Below are 17,994 nucleotides of genomic sequence, written 5' to 3'. Positions count from 1 at the left end.
CCGCCATTTTTAAATGGTTTTGAGATCATTCCAACTCTGCGGAAATCCCGGCCAATATCAGGAAGGTCTCACGGTATCCTACAGATACAGTATATCTTTGCACCTTTCCATCTCCTCTATCAATACCCCGGTGCGGTGTTGAAAACTTTGAAGCAAGCAGTCTCTCATGTTGTGTAATCATTAAATATTTCACTACTCAGTTTCACATCCATTCTGACCACCAACACCTGCTGCAGCCACCATGCAGTTCCCTTTTGAGTACTGCAGACTAACTTTAAGCATTGCAGACTCAGGGTCAACGGGTGCTATTCGGATTGGCGGATGGTGACTAGTGGAGTGCCCCAGGGGTCGGTGCTGGGGCCTCAGCTTTTTACCATTTATATAGATGATCTGGAGGAGGGAACCGAGTGTAGAGTGTCGAAATTTGCTGATGACACCAAGATTGGGGGAACGGCAAATTGTGCGGAGGGTGTGGAGAGTCTGCAGAAGGATCTAGATAGGCTGGGCGAATGGGCCAGGAAATGGCAAATGGAATTTAATGTTGGCAAGTGTGAGGTGGTCCACTTTGGTAGGAAGAATGGTAGGAAGGACTATTACTTACGGGGCGAAAAACTGCAGCAGGCGACGGTGCAGAGGGACCTCGGAGTCCTTGTGCATGAGTCGCAAAAACCCAGCTTGCAGGTGCAGCATGTGGTCAGGAAGGCGAATGGGATGCTGGCCTTCATAGCGAGGGGGATTGAATATAAAAGTAGGGAGGTCTTGCTGCAGCTGTATAGGGCATTGGTGAGGCCGCAGCTGGAGTACTGTGTGCAGTTTTGGGCGCCGCACCTGCGCAAAGATATTTTGGCCTTGGAGGGAGTGCAGAGGAGGTTTACTAGGCTGATCCCGGAGTTGAGGGGGTTGAGCTATGAGGAGAGGCTGAATAAACTGGGCTTGTACTCGTTAGAGTTTAGAAGAATGAGGGGAGATCTCATTGAGACGTATAAGATGATGAATGGGATGGATAGGATAGAGATGGAAAGACTCTTCCCGCTCAAAAAAGACAGTAGGACTAGGGGGCACAGCCTCAAGATAAAAGGGGGGTGGTTTAGAACGGAGTTGAGGAGGAACTTCTTCACTCAAAGGGTGGTGAATCTCTGGAATTCTCTGCCCATTGAAGTGGTGGAGGCTGCCTCGCTAAATATTTTTAAGACGCGGGTTGATGGGTTTTTGATAGGAGAGGGGATTAAGGGTTATGGGGAGAGGGCGGGAAAGTGGAACTGAGCAGCGACAGATCAGCCATGATCTTATTGAATGGCGGGGCAGGCTCGAAGGGCTGGATGGCCTACTCCTGCTCCTATTTCTTATGTTCTTACGTTCTTATGTTAGCTGCTCAGAATCTCAGCCCCTGCTGAAGCATCCAGCACTGTTAACATAGCCTAGGTGTCAAAACCATCGAGGACAGCAGACAGCTCAAAGTTGGCATACTGCCTATATTGAACGGGTGTGGGTCAATCGTGCACTGTGATTCCTGCCCCCTTTTTTTGGGAGCTATCAAATTTAGTCCCCAGAGTCTGTACGCAAACCTTTCATTTCTTCTGGGTGACAACAAACAGTGAAAGCACAAAAGGAAATCCTGACACCAAATGAAAACCTGGGATATTAATTAAAAATTCAAGCCTACACGATTCAAGTCGGACAAACAGCATTTCACGTGTGGGAACAATGATATTCTGCATTAGATAACCTGTGTACTGTGCTGCTTATTTTCCCTATCAGAAACCCGGATGGCTTTGTTTGAACCTGCGGTTTCGGGTGGAAGGAGTCAGGGTGACATCACTTGTTAAGCATTTATCAGGAAAGTGCGGGCTGCTGGGAGGTCTCAGTGCTGACATGTTGCGTTTCTTCACCCACAGCCAGTAATCCAATCCAATCGTGACTTCAAGCTTTGGCGAAGCGATGAACTTTGACCTTGTCTGTGGTTAAAATAGGAGTGGAGGAATGTAATTACACTAATCAGACGACATTCCAGGAGTAAATATGATTGAAATTCACAGATGTGACTGGCCTCAAAGCACCATCATCAGCTGTGAATCACCTTCACAAATCTTAATTTCGCCAACTAGGTGTCATTAATAAGAACAACAATTAAGAGATAAAAGTTTATCGTAGAACATAAACAGAACAGGCTTCTTCATCGATAATTGCTGGAGCTAATAAAACTTTGATTTGACGTCAGGTTGGTGTGTAACTGACTTAAAGGGGCGCTGCCATTTTGCTAAAATATCATGGCTGTGTCAGGTTGCCTGGAAGGATGAAATCGTGTCACCAACTGTGCAAATGAGAATCGTTTTTCAAAATCTAATTACGATAAAAACATTTTTTGGGGGGACCAAATACACACTCAGGAGAGGATTATGCTGGACCAAGCAAAGATTCGGGTGCAGCAAACTTCCTTCCACTAAACAAAATGAAAGCTTTGTGAGACAGATTCCACTTCACTGTTCAGGAGCTGGTCCGATAAGCAAAACTTGGGCAGCATGGTGGCACAGTGGGACATAGGTTCACAATCCCCAACTTCGGTCACTGTCTGTGTGGAGTCTATGGGGGTTTCCTCCGGGTGCTCCGGTTTCCTACCGTAGTCCAAAAAATGTGCTGGTAAGGCCTATTGGCCACGTTAAATTCTCTCTCAGTGTACCCAAACAGGCACCAGAGTGTGGCGACTTGAAGATTTTCACATTAACTTCCTTGCAGTGTTAATGTAAACCTACTTGTGACGCAAATAAATAAACTTGAAACAAAACTATCAGAAGGCCACAGAATCATCTTAAGCGTTTTTTCTCTTCTTTGCCCTCCAAAAAAAACTCCTTGTTCTGCACCATTGTACTGTTTATAAGTGATTTGTGTGACCAGTATTTTCCACAACAGCACCCTATTTCCAACACTGCAAATGATAATCACTTGATCGATTAACTAATTGAAAGGATATTATGATTTGGTAATGTGCCTTGTCAAGTAATTTATTGATATTTTAATATAGTCAGATACCATTTCAGTGTTTTCTTTAAAGTTTATTTATTAGTGTCATTAGCAAGCTTAAATTAAGATTGCAATGAAGTTGCTGTGAAAATCCCCTTGTTGCCATACTCTGGCACCTGTTCGGGTACACTGAGGGAGATTTTAGCATAGCCAATGCACCTAACCAGCACACCTTTTTGACAATGGGAGGAAACCAGAGGAAACCCATGTCGACACAGGGAGAATATGCAAACTCCACACTGACAGTGACCAAAGCTGGGAATTGAATCCAGGTCTCTGGTGCTGTGAGGCAACAGTGCTAACCACTGTGCCACATTGCATAGACAGTATGGCTGTTACTGTAATTTGCTGAGCTAAAAATGAATTTGTACCTCAAAACAACAGAAACAATAACAAGGTGCATTCATGTGGTGTCTTTCACACAATTGAAGCCCCTTGAAATACTCTTCGGACTATTAGCATATAAAACTTTGACACATAAGACCATAAGAAATAAGAACATGAGTAGGCCATCCCGCCTCTCGAGGCTGCTCCACCATTCATTTGGATCATGGCTAATTCAACATTCCTCACATCCACTTTCCAACCTTTCAAGTGACCTTTGATTCTCCCACTGACGAAAAATCTATCTCAGCCTTAAATATAAACGAGGGCTCTGTCCCCCACAGCTCTCTGTGGTAAGGAGTTCCACTGACTCACAAACTCCTGAGAGGAGAAATTCCTCCTCAGCTCAATCTTAAATTGGCGCCCTTATTTTGCCTAAGATGATGCCCTTTGGTCTTAGACTTTCCCACGAGAGCGAACATCCTCTCAGCATTTACCCCGTCAAGCCCCTTAAGAATCCTGTATGTTTGAATGAGATCCCATAGGAAATATGAGGACAGATTGATCAAGTAAGTAGGTTTCAAGGGACATCCTGAAGGCGAAGGGAGATGCAGATACGGAGAGGTTGAGGGAGGGAAATCCAAAGCTTGGGGCCTGGGCAAATGAAGGCACATCTGCCAATGGCAGAGTGAAATCCCTAGAAAGGTAGCACTACACTAGGAGCTTTCTCTTACCTGAACAGTGTCTGTTACACTGTGGGCATATATGGTACACATTAAAATAATCATTGCACTTTCAAAGTTCTTCGTTGGTTGTAAAGTGCTTTGGGACACCCTGAGGTTGTGAATGATGCTGTACAAATTAAAGTTAGCTCTTTCTTTTTTATGCACCAGCAATTTCCCACAGGCAGCAATGATGTAAATGACAAGATCATCATCTGTTTTCGGTGGTCTTGGTTGATGGAAGAATGCTGCACCAGACAAGGGGCAATGTCCTGATTTCCCTGTACAATATCATGTCATCCTGTAACATTAAATCATAGAACCCCCCCCCTACAATGTAGATGGAGGCAATTCGGCCCATCGAGTCTTCACCGACTCTCCGACAGAGCATCTCACCCAGACCCTGTCCCCGTAACCCCCTGTATTTACCCCATTAACCCCCCTAACCTACACATTTTGAGACATTAAGGAGCAATTTCGTATGGTCAAATCAGCCTAACCCGCACATCCCCGTGAGGAGTTTGCACATTCTCCCCGTGTCTGCATGGGTTTCCTCCAGGTGCTCCGGTTTCCTCCCACTGTCCAAAAATGTGTAGGTTAGGTTGATTGGCCATGCTAAATTGTCCCTTAGTGTCAGTGGGACTGACAGGATAAATACATGGGGTCATAGGGATAGGGGCTGGGTGGGATTGTTGTCAGTGCAGGCTCAATGGGCCGAATAGCCTCCTTCTGCACTGTTGGATTCTACGGTTCAAATTGACTGCCTCATTCCAACAGTGAATACTCTTCAAATTACGTCATAGCTCTAAAGTGCTTTGGAACGTCCTTAGGTTGTGAAAGACATTTTGATGCTGTTTTCATCTCATCTAATTTCATTTTATGGGATTCTTACTGTTAGTAACATAAGGCGCATTACCTATACTTACTGTTAGTAATAGAGTAGATATGAGAATAAAATGGGCCATATTTTAGACTTGGACCCTTTTTTGTGATAATAATGGATCCAGGAAAAAAATAGCTTAATACTGGGATTCCATTCTATTACCATTTATTTGTTAAGTTTAAAGTTTAGATGAGATGGGACAGCATGATGACACAGTGGTTAGCACTGCTGCCTCATAGCACCAGGGAGCCAGGATTGATTCCCAGCTTTGGTCACTGCCTGCGTCACCTCCAGGTGCTCTGGTTTCCTCCCACAGTCTGAAAGACATGCTGGTTAGGTGCATTATTGGTTAGGTGCCTATGAGGTGCTAAATTTTCCTTCAGTGTACCTGAACAGGCATTCGAGTGTGGCGGTCAGGGGATTTTCATAGTAACCTCATTGCAATGTTAATGTAAGCCTACCTGCGACAATAATAAATAAACTTTAAAAAACTTTAACTCAAAGAATCGCTTAGGTGTACAGACCAGGAAGGAATACCTGCTCAGTGCTAAGTTAGCTAAACTGAACTAAGGCAGCAATATGGATGCTGCAGTTGGCCCTGGGGGAGGAATGATTGGCACAGTCCCTGAAGTTATCCCATGCTGGCTGCTCGAGATGCCTGTGAGTGAAGATCAGTTAAAGACACGATCAAGGCTGGCTATGATCCCCATGATATAACAGCCTGCCAATGTTTACTGCCATGGCCTCACACAAAGAGTCAGAGAGTCAGAGTTATACAGCACAGAAACAGGCCCTTTGGTCCAATTCATTCATGCCAACCAGTTTTCCTAAACTGAACTAGTCCCACTTGTCTGCATTTGGCCCACATCCCTCTAAACACTTCCTGTCCATGTACCTGTCCAAAAGTCTTTTGAATGTTGTAGTTGTACCCGCCGCTACCACCTCCTCTGGCAGCTCATTCCATACACTCGCTGCCCTCTGTGTGAAAACACTACCCCTCAGGTTCCTTTTAAATCTTTCCCCTATAACCTTAAAACTAAGCCCTCTAGTCTTTCCCCTACCCTGGGGAAAAAAAAGTGTTGGTTATTCACCTTATCTATGCCCCTCATGATTTTATAAATCTCTTTAAGGCCATCCCTCCTCCTCCTACACTCCAGGGGAAAAAGTCCAACCTCTCCTTAGAATTCAAACCTTCCAGTTCCAATAACATTCTTGTAAATTTTTTTTGCCATCTTTCCAATTTAATAACATCCTTCTTACAGCAGGGCGACCTGAATTGTACACAGTAATCCAAATGAATATCAGGTAGTGGTTGGCATTGTGGAACTCTAGCTCAGTGACGAGTCAAGGTCTTGAGGAGAGAGAGATGGAATTGGAAGGGGACATATCATAATGATAACTTGAGGGATAACTGGTTCTTGTTGGCATATTTGATATATTTGGCCCTGAAATTTAATGATATTTAAAGAAGCAATGAATCAAATTCAAAAGCTAAAGAACAAATACTGTAATTATCATAACATGAATAAGGAAATGATACTGCCTTTTAATTATTAATATACAAACAAAATGCCTTGTGAAGTACCCTAATTTATGTGTTGTGAAGGATTTCAGTTTATAACATGAAGCTTCTTTTTGCTACTGAGGGATGGTTTTGTTTCTTCTCCAATGCGTTCTGAATACTGTGACAAACATTTCCACTGCAGATGAGTTGAATATCTCCTCACAGGATGTTGGCTCCTGAGAAAATGTAACAATTTCTCCACACTTCATGGCTTAGTGAAAGGCATAATTGAAAGAAAGGAACTAAAATTTACCCAGTGTACTATCACCAGCAATCATCTGAAAGCATGTGGTCTTTAGAGTATACAGTGCTGAAAGAGGCCATTTGGCCCATCGTGCCTGCACCCATCCAGGTCCTATCCCCGTAACCCCACATATTTACCCTGCTAATCGCCCTGACACTAAGAGGCAATTTAGCACAGCTGACCAACCTCACCCACACATCTTTGGAGTGTGGGAGGAAACCCACGCAGACACAGGGAGAATGAGCAACCTCTACACAGGCAGTCACCCGAGGCTGGAATTGAACCCGGGTCCCTGGCTCTGTGAGGCAGCAGTGCTGACAACAGTGCCACCGTGCCATCCTTGTACTACAGTGAAAGCATTACTTGCTTATAATCTAATGGGAAGGAATAACAGCATTAAGAACATATGATCTTTGCATCCAATCATTGGTGGTGATTATTATAGTTTTTTGTGGGTGAAACAATTCAAAGTTCTTCCCCAGGGAATGGTACCAATGATGCAGGATTTTAAAATGATTTTATGGGATGCGGGTTTGGAGAGTAGGTGACGAGAAAGGAAGGGGTGTGATGCCTCCAATGTGTGAAAGTGTCCCCAGCACCAATGAAGCCTTCCTTCCCACCATTTTTAATCTAAGCCACAAAAAACAGCATGCCACCCCTCCCCACATTATGTTATCCCAATTAATAGGCTTGCTGACAAGTCTAACTGACCTTTAATTATTCATTTAAATGTGAAGGATGGACTGCCAGTTTTAACACCCAGTGATAAGCTCAGGGGTGGGCAGGAATGTGGTGAGCTAGCCACCCAATGTAAAATCTAGGCCTGAGGCACAGTTTGCTATTTGCTGTGTACTTGTGTCAAGACCATTAAATTACCCACACTTCAATGTTTTTTGACAATTTCATTTATTGACTGCTGGTTTTGTAGAAGGATACATCTGATGGGTGACTGGGAATCAAGAATAGATGTATTCAATAAGGTTGTGATACTTCAGGTGAGAAATATCAGGGAGGAGTGGTTACAGTCCAGTATGGAAGAGTAAGGCAGCAGTCAGTGACAGAACAAAGAGACATGGGGCCAGATCACCGCATGGAATTTTCTGGTCCTGCCCCTTTCAATGGGCTTTCCCATTGTTTGCACCTTCCACTGTTGGGGAACCTTCAGCAGGAGCTCGCCATTGGCGGGACCAGGAGATTCTGCCGGAGGGAATGATTGGAAAATTCCAGCCATGGAGAAGAGGGTATCATGGAGAAACTTCAAAGGGTTGTGAACTAGTCCAGTCCATCACACAAACCAGCCTGCCATCCATTGACTCCGTCTACACTTCCTACTGCCTCTGGAAAAGCAGCCAGCATAATCAAGAAGCCTAAACACCCTGGTCATACTTTCCCCCACCTTCTTCCATCAGGAAAAAGATACAAAAGTCTGAGGTCACATACCAACTGACACAAGAGCAGCTTTTCCCTACAGCCACCAGACTTTTGAATGGACATAACTTGCATTAAGTTGACCTTTCTCTGCACCCTAGCTATGACTGTAACACTACATTCTGTACTCTCTTCTTTCTTTCTCCCTTATGTACTCTATGAATGGTATGTTCTACCTATACAGCATGTGAGAAACAAAACTCTTCACTGTACACTAAATACATGTGACAATAATAAATCAAATCGAATTAAATTCTTCCTGTTATTTTCTTAAAGATAAAAGAGTCCAGACTAAGGCTCACTATTCAATGATTTAAAGTATTAGTCAATTTGAACCAATTGTGCAAGACCTTCATCGAAGCCTAATGAGAGTAACATTAGGCAGGGTATAAAGTAGACATTCAACTTAAATCTGTCCGATTCCTACCCATCAGAATACGGTAAAATTGCTTCCATTTCCAGGCATGGGAGAAATTTAATTTATTGACTTTTTTCCGAGAGTTCTCCCACCATTTTATTGCAGACAGACTGCCACAAACTGCAGTTACCTTGCATCTCTTATGTAAGATCATTTCAAACAGTTGCTTTTGTTACATGTAGACACATTTGATGCCACCCAATTGATTTTGAAAATCTTTCTCTTGGGCAAGGGGAGGTGATAGGCTGATGGTATCATCATTAGACTATTAATCCAGAAACTCAGCTAATGTTCTAGGGACCCAGGTTCGAATCCCACCATAGCAGATGGTAGAGTTTGAACTTAAAAAATATCTAGAATTAAGAATTTACTGATGACCATGGAACCATTGTCAATTGTCAGAAAAACCTGTCTGGTTCACTACTGTCCTTTAGAGAAGGAAATCTCCCATTTCCCTAGTCTGGCCTATATGTGACTCCAGAGCCACAGCAATGTGGTTGACTCTTAACTGGCTTCTGAAATGGCCATACAACCATTAAGTTGTCACAATAGCCCTAATGGCATCATGGGTTAACCCGTTGCACATGGACTGCAGCATTTCAAGAAAGCAACTCATCACTACCTTCTCAAGGGCAACTAAAGATGGACAATAAATGCTACCAGCCAATGACACCTACGTTCCATGAATGAATAAAATAAAGTTAGGAATATAACACGTACAGTTAGAATTATAGAATCCCTAAATGTAGACGGAGACTATTCAGCTCATCAAATTTGCACTCACCACAATCCCACTCAGGCCCTATCCCTATAACCCCACGTATTTGCCCTGCTTATTCCCTGACCCTCGGGCAATTTTATCAAGGCCAATCCACCTAACACGCACACCTTTGAACTGTGGGAGGAAACCAGAGCGCCCATCCTGCACAGATACGGGGAGAATGTGGAGGCTCCGCAGAGACAGTGATCCAAGCTGGGAATTGAACCTGGGTCCCTGGTGCTGTGAGGCAGCAGTGCTAACCACTGGGCCACCGTGCCACCCAGTTGATTCAGAATGGATGAATAATTCTCCAGAAGGTAAAACGTCTCTCTAAATATTTGAATAATTTCACACCTCTTTTAATAATGTTAAGTATGAACAGATTTTAATCTCCATTACGTTACAGTGCAAGCTCGTAATGTTGCCTAACAACTTTATGATCTAACAATCAAATAGGGGCTCAAATGGTCTATTATCCAGCATTGAAGTGGTACTGATGATGCAAAAATCACACACTCTACTTGTATGGAATTTTCTGTGCCCGCATCAGCTTCTATTCTCGCAGAATGTAGACTATTACATTCCTAAAATACATGTGGCATGAAGTCCACATATCATTCAGTGCTAATTTACACATTTCATTAAATATTTGACAAGACGCAAAGGAAACTGGCCACATTTATTTGTAGACTATTGTTTGAATATGGCACGTTTAAAAAAAAATACAAAGCAGGGTGTAACTTGAAAAGAATTGAATTGAAATAGCTTGCTGCCCTTTCTTAATTTCATTTTTCAAGCATTTGTGACAAGAATGTTGTTATGTTGACAAAAGGGGTCAAAGGGTTCAGACGGAGTAAGGTGCTGTGGGGTATTGAGATGTTCTTCGTCCACATAAAGTCCCACAATATCAGTGTGTCTCAATTCAAGCTCCCATTATGTGCCGATCCTTGTTTAAAACTGTGGACAGAGGTGTAACGGCAAGTACTTGTCATATCTAAACCAGGCAGTTTCAGGATTACAAGCCTCAACTGGTGATTTACCCAGGAGAAAGTAACTCTGATCTCAAAACCCCAACTATGGGTTATGTAGCAAGGTATATATGGGCTAACATTGCAAAAGATCACAAATATTGCCAATGGACTGGTGATGCCAAGGGTAGATAAGGCTCTTCAGTCCATTCAGCAGCTCATCTAGGAGAAGGACAACTCCAGTGTCAAACCTGACCCCTTTTGTCTGCTACGCTTAAGGTACACGTTGCACCTGCGTAATTTTAGTTACTTGGACAAGGGGTGGGAAAGGCACAAACACCATTCATTCAACATCTACTCAACGTACAAGTTGTTCAGCATGTTTTTAATCAAAGCATTAGATGCACCAAGCCCTGTGGCAATGGGGGAAGGGGTGATGGAGATAGGTAGAGAATGCTCCCAACAGGCCTCAATCATAATCCTGTGCACAGACAGTCTGAATGTTACAGTCACTCTCCACAGATTGGGTGACACAGTAGACACTTTCAGGTACAGCTATGCTCTTCTCAATCCCAGATAGAGGAAGAAAATGAACCTAGACAGAGCCTCCTCTCCCTGCATCTGCAATCCTGGCTGGTCCTCTATTTACCACATTCCACATGTAAAGAAAAAGTCTACTAATCATCACAGAGAGTTCATACTTGGAATGCTGAGGCAAGAATATGAGACTAGGAGTACAGAACAACCCATATAGCCAGAACGCTGGGCAGGTACAGCATTGATGTGGCCATCCTAAATGAAACAAGGCTCTCTGAGGAGTCTAAAATTGAAGAGATTGGGGCAGGCAGTGCATTGGCAAGTCTAAGGATCAGCCTCCGCAGTCAGGAATGGGCTTTGTCATTCAATCTAAAACAACATGCAAACTTGCCTCAGTGATAAACTCTAGGTTCTTAGGTTATGCTTGCCAGTAACCAGCATGCACCATTAATTGCTGCCAATGTTCCAATAATGACACTTTCAGATGAGCCCAATGAAGAATTGTTTGATGAGCTCAGCAAGGTGATTGAAGGCCTATCTCATCAGCATAAATCCTTTATGCTTGGTGATTTCAATGTCTGGATTGGCACACAGGGTGGCACGGTGGCACAGTGGTTAGCACTGCTGCCTCACAGCACCAGGGACCTGGGTTTGACTCCTGCCTTGAGTCACTGCTGGTGCAGAGTCTGCATTTTCTCCCCATGTTTGCATGGGATTCCTCCAGTTTCAACGATGTGCTGATTAGGTGCATTGGCTAAAATTTCTCCCTCAATGTATCTGAACAGTGCCAGAGTGTGGTGACTAGGGCATTTTCACAGTAACTTCTTTGCAGTGTTAATGTAAGCCTACTTGTGGCACCAATAAAATTTTAAAAAAGACTGTAATACATGGAGAACAGTACTGGAATGCCTTGAATGGCCAGCTGCTTCTCTCTAAATTTAATGAGCTTACCTCACCATCACCAACAGAGCCTTCTATTAAGCCGAGAAACTGAAAAGTACACCCAACATCAAAGCATGGCAAATGTTGGACTACATTATTGCACAACAGAGAGATGTCAAGTATGTGCACTCTAACTTCTCCCTGAGAGGACTAGAATGGTCGCACCTTCGTCTTGTCAGGAGTATTGTATCTTTGAAGATAAAATCTACAATGCTTTGACAGAAACAAGGCCTCAAAAGGAAGTTTGAAACAACTGTTCTTAAAGACAAGAAACAACAACTGGAAAGTCAACTATCCACAGGAATTGCTGATATTCTGCGAGGCAATATTGCCATTGAAGTTTCTTGGGAAATGTTAAAGGATGTTACTTATAGCATGGCATCTAAGGTTTGAGCATTTGTCAAACAGAAGCACCAGGACCAGTTTGACAACAATGACCAAGGCATAGGCAAGCTTCTCGGCAAAGTGCACAATGCTCACAGATCTTCTGTACCAAACACGAAACCAACAGCAAGGAATTGTGCAAAATCCATGCCGCAGGTCAAATTAAGAGAGAGGAGAAACTGCTGTTGGGAAAACAATGCTGATGAGCTTCAAGCAGCAGCTGCCAATAAGAATGCTGAGAAATCTCTATATGGGGATATGTGATCAGCCTATGGCCCCAAAACCAATGGTGTAACATCTCTCCTCCCAGCAGATGACAATTAATTCCAAATAAATAGGCATGAGACTCCCCCTCGTTGAGCAGAACGTTTCCACATTCTCCAAAGCAGTAATTTATAGTGTGCAATGGCAGCACTGAGTCACTTCTACAGCACTTGATTGTCAATCCTTCTTGAGCCAAAGTCAGGAAAGTCACAAAGCACCTCTCTCTGGGCAAGTTGCTGGGGGCTGATGCCATCCTAACTGGAGCGTTCAACTACAGAGGAAATTGCATGGTTAGGAATCTCACTTGACTCCTTTGGATTCAGGGTGTTCTACCCCAAGACTGCAAGGATGCTTCCATAATTCTTCTCCGTAAACAGAGAGAGAGAGCAATCTGTGACAATCACCATGGAATATCACTTCTTCACACAATGGGAAAGATTCGTGTGAGGCTTATTCTTAAGTGGGTTGTCACTCCCCTCATTGGCACTGTGTACCCAGAATCAGAGAGTGGCTTCCGTGCAGGATGGGGAACAATAGAATGAATTTTGCAGCATGGCAAATTCAGGAAAGGTCCCTTGAACAAAATAAGGACGTCTCTGCAATGTTCATCGACCTGGCCAAGGCTTGTGACACTGCAAACCGGGAAGGCCTGTGGAAGGTTCCACACAAATATGGCCGGCCTGAAAAAAATAATCAGTGGCATTTGCTCATTTCATGATGGCATGATGTCAATGCGATCAAAGTGGTACAACATCGGGTGCCTTCCCTGTCACCAACAGCATCAAGCAAGGCTTTTTAATGGCTCCAGCTCTGTTTGCCAAATACTTCTTGGCCATGTTCCAGTAAGCACTCAAGGATCTTGACACAGGGAGTACACATTCAGTTCAGGACAGATGGCGACCCCTTCAACTTGCACAGGCTCGAGGTTTGCACAAAGGTGGCTGAACATCCACTGAGTGAATTCTTGTTTGAGACAGCTGCATTCTCATAGCGCATATGATGGAGGGCATTCAGCTCTTTGTTGATTGCTTTGCTCCAGCCTCAGAACACTTTGGCCTAACAATAAGTTGGAAGAAGACAGGGATCTTCTCCCCTGGCCACATACTCCAATACCCCATAGTTATTTGCAACAACACACCCCTCTGTTAAGTACTGTTATCGTGGAAGAAACCTCTCCAATAACGCTGCGCTAGAAGATGAAATGAAACATGCCTGGAAAAAGCAAGCTCAGTGTTTGGCAGGCTTGCTCACAGACTTTGGAAAGAGCATGGAGTTTGTTTCAGAACAAAGATCAAAGTCTACCCGGGCAGTGATCCCTTCTCTATGGGTGTGAGACTTGGACAACCAACTGGCATCACATAAAGCAACCAGAAGCATTGAATCTTCGCTGTCTGAGTTCCATTTGCAACATCGTGTTACAGAACAAAATCCCCGGCTCCAACGTTCTTGCAAAGTGCTGTACACCTGGCATCGAGAATATGTTCATCAGAGCTCAGTTTCACTGGGTCAGTGTGGAGTTCACATGAAAGATTCCCACATACCAAAAGCAATACTCCAGAGTCAGCTCAGCATGGCGACCTGCACCACAGGATGTGCCCAATCCAGATATGAAGACAACCTCAGAGCTTCAGTTATGAAGAATAGCCATACTGGAAATGTTAACTCTGTTTCTCTCTCTACAGATGCTGCCAGACCAGCTGAATTTTTCCAGCACTGCCTGATTTTATTTCAGATCTCCAGCGTCCACAGTATTTTCCCTTTATCTCAGAGCTTGCAAACTTCATTCCAAAATGTAGGGAAGAAAACAACCTTGGACAGATGGAGAAGCAATCTCAACACTTGAGGAGAACAGGACAAGCCAGCATGGTGCAAATCCAATGCCTTGCTCCATCTCTCCAACACAGACTTTGTATGCAATTAGGTATGCCAATTGAAACTTGGCCTAACATTACATACGAACCAATATCAACCTAGACATTCAATGAGATGGAGAATCCATCATCACTGTCAAAAACTTGAATCAATTTAAAGTTTGGCACTTAGCCAGAGTAGTCAGTGCCATGGACAATCTTTGGTAAGACTATTGTAGTTGTTGAGAGCAGTAGCGGTTAACATGTTGATGGAGAAATTGGTTGCTGCAGGTTTTGTGTTAGTGATAAAATAGGTATTTGAGCATCCAACATAGTACCTGGTCCTATTTGGGAATCCTTACACACGTAAGGGCTGGACACTGGTTGTTGTGAAATGATCTTCCACCACACAAGACTAACCATGTGATAAACACACTCAGCAACACATGATGCTCACGAGTAGCAAGGACTCTTCAGCTGTGCTATTTATAGAGTGTAATGATCTAACTATGTTAGGGGTTGTGGCTTGTAAACCACAAGAAAAAGATGTGGTTTGCACTCATGGATTTAAAACAACAACAGGAGGTTTATTGAAGGATGTTTTGCCTGTAGAGTACAAACTGAAACTAAACAGGTGCCTGTGAAACACCCCAATGACATCACCATCAAATCCTGTGACCAACTCATCACAGCAATCATGCAACCACTTAAATATATGACCTGGAGCTGCTTCACCCAAGCATGTTTGTTACTGATTTGTTCTTTTAGACTGCAGGGCATTCTTAGGCCTATTTAGGTGTCAGTCTTTGCTCAACCCATAAGATCCTCAATTCTCAGGCAGAAGGTCATGGGTTCAGGTTCCACTCAGGTCTTAAGCACAAAGTTCTCGACCAATGCTACAGTGCAGGACTGAAGGAATGTTGACTTGGAGGTGCTGCCTTTCTGATGAAAAATTGAGGCCAAATCTGCTCTCTCAAGTAGATGTAAAAGATCCTATGGCACTATTTTGAAAAAGAGGAAGGAATCCCTTGTGTACTCATCAATATTTATCCTTCAATAAACATAATTAAAATAGACTACCTACTCATTATCACCTTGCTGTTTGATGAAACTTTGGCTATCATGTTCCCTGCATTAATAGGTGACTGCACTTCACTAACTGTAGACTGTTGTGAAATACCTGGTGGCCACGAAAGATGATATATCAATGAAAATCTTGTCTATTTTGAAACATCTACAGCTAGTTCTGACCTCTGATTGAGCCTTCACTGACTGCTTATGATTGTCTTCATCACAGGTGTTCATTTAAAGTTTAACAAATTGTGTCACAAGTAGACTTACCTTAACACTGCAATGAAGTTACTGTGAAAATTGTGGCATTTTAAGGTTGTCTTTAGAGGATAGGGAAAACAGCCTAGAAATCAGGAGGGAGCAAGAACAGTTCGGAATAGGGGCAATAGGAAGACACTACACAAGAGCCACAGCTTATCTTCAAGGAGCATTTCTTTTTCCTAAACTTCATTGAGGAGCAATGTTTTTGGTGTCTTCATTTCTTGAGGGATATGATGAAGAAACTATTTCACTTGCTGCAACCTCAGCTTTGAACTAGGGCAAGGATTTCCTATACTCCCATGACCATGGTGAACCTTAACTTCTGTGCAATAGGCTCCTTCCCAATTGCAGTAAACCATGGTATCAGGATGTCACTACCAGGAAGAAAAGCAATGGGTGGAAATTTCTTTTCCTGTCCGCCACAGGAATCATAGTGGGCAGGGATGGACCATACAAAGTTTTGTTGACCTTTGGCGAGAATTTCCGGCCTTGGTTTGAGTACAGCAAGGACGTCCTGCCCAATATCTCTTCCCAATGGACAGGATGAAGCAAGGTGAGAGAGAGAGAGAGAGAGAGAGAGAGAGAGAGAGAGAGCACTAAATGTTGGAAAAGAAACTGAAGCTGTTACCTTCAGAACCTACAGCCTTCATTCGCTAGCAACCAACTTCCTCCCTCTCCCTGGCAATGAGCTGAGGCCAAACCAGAATGTTTGCAATCTTACTTTCATATTTGATCCCAAATTGATCTTTTGCCCACATCACTAAAAACATCATGAAGACAACATATCTCCAAAATTTGTCACATCACTCAAATCCGCTCCTGCCTTTGCTTCTTTAAGTTTGATTAATCTACCCTAATATCTTCTTATGTGGCTTTCTGTGAATTTCTGTTTGCTGCCTTGGGATGTTATTGTAGTGTTTGGTGTGTCTGTTAATTTTGACTACACACTGAATATGATTAGTTAAGCTTGGGTTTGTCAGAGAGAGAGAGAGAGAGAGAGAGAGTGAGATGGAACTGAGGCTAACAGCTTTAAGCAGGGTAAATGCGTGGGGTTATGAGGATTAGGACCTGGGTGGGATTGTTGTCGGAGCAGGTTTGAATGGCCTTCTTCTGCACTGTGGGGTTTCTAAGTATGGCAATAAGACATTTTAAAAGCATTACAAATAAAGCTCCTGCACACATATAACCTGGAGAGAATCATCCCTGCTTATCTCCAAGGTACTTAACAGAACAGTCGCTCCATTAAAGGTGCTGTATAAATGCATGTTGTTGTTGCATCACCTCATTGCAGGCTGCTGCAGGGTTTCAAGGTGCCACAGACTGGACCTATATTACCGAGCATGCTCCCCGTTACCACCCTGAATGAACGCACTAGCCCCTGAAAGCCCACTTTGGCTGTGGCCTCAGGCAGCTCACCATGCAAGTCAATGCAAAGTTTCCTAACAGCAGTCAACCCTTGCCAGTGCTCTGCGCCTTTATTCCAATCTGGCCATCAACTGATGACTGGGCTACAAGAGGGTAATCCCTTCTAGACATGGCTCATGATTCCTGTCAGGGATCTGGGTACAGCTATGGAGATAGGGCATTCAGAGTGTTATAAAAACGCAACTGGCCCACCAATGCCCTTCAGCTCTGAACCCAGTCTGGCCCAAGCATGATGTAGTACATTACTGAGGACTTTCCATTTAACGACCCCCCTTAAGTCACCTAGCTAACCATTCAGCCTATACACTCTTGTCATTAGCCCCTGTTATGTATATTGGAGTGTAGCCCCTTTAAGGGAATGGGTCAGGTGACCCTGGATGTTGTGTGATCTGCCTGGGGACCGCCCTTAGAGGGAAGTTGTCATTTGGAGTGTGAAGTGAGCAAAAGTGCAATATATACTTGTGTTCCCTGATGCCTCAGTGGAGTGACTTTTTGGGGATACTCCTCAGTATTAAAGAATTTAATAACCAAATCCCATCAGATATAGGAGCAAAATTAGATCATTCAGCCCATCGAGTCTGCTCTGCTATTCAATCATGACTGATAAGTTTTTTGTTTCTCATAAACTTTGATCCCCTTACCAATCAAGAACCTCTCTATCTCTGTCTTAAAGACACGCAATGACCTGGCCTCTGCAGCCTTCTGTGGCAAAGAATTCCACAGATTCACCACCCTCTTGCTGAAGAAATTCATCCTCATCTCTGTTCTCAAGTGTCTTTACTTTACTTACTAGGGTGGCATGGTGGCAAAGTATTTAGCACTGCTGCCTCACAACGCCAGGGACCTGGGTTTGATTCCCGGCTCGGGTCACTGGCTGTTTGGAGTTTGCACATTCCCCCTGCCCCTGTGTGTCTTTCCTCTGGGTGCTCCA

This window comes from Carcharhinus amblyrhynchos, chromosome 28 (assembly GCF_965287045.1).
Source record: "Carcharhinus amblyrhynchos chromosome 28, sCarAmb.v2.hapA, whole genome shotgun sequence".
NCBI classification, from domain to species: Eukaryota; Metazoa; Chordata; class Chondrichthyes; order Carcharhiniformes; family Carcharhinidae; genus Carcharhinus; species Carcharhinus amblyrhynchos.
The sequence above is the reverse complement of the archived record's forward strand: the minus strand, read 5'-3'. Positions refer to the sequence as shown.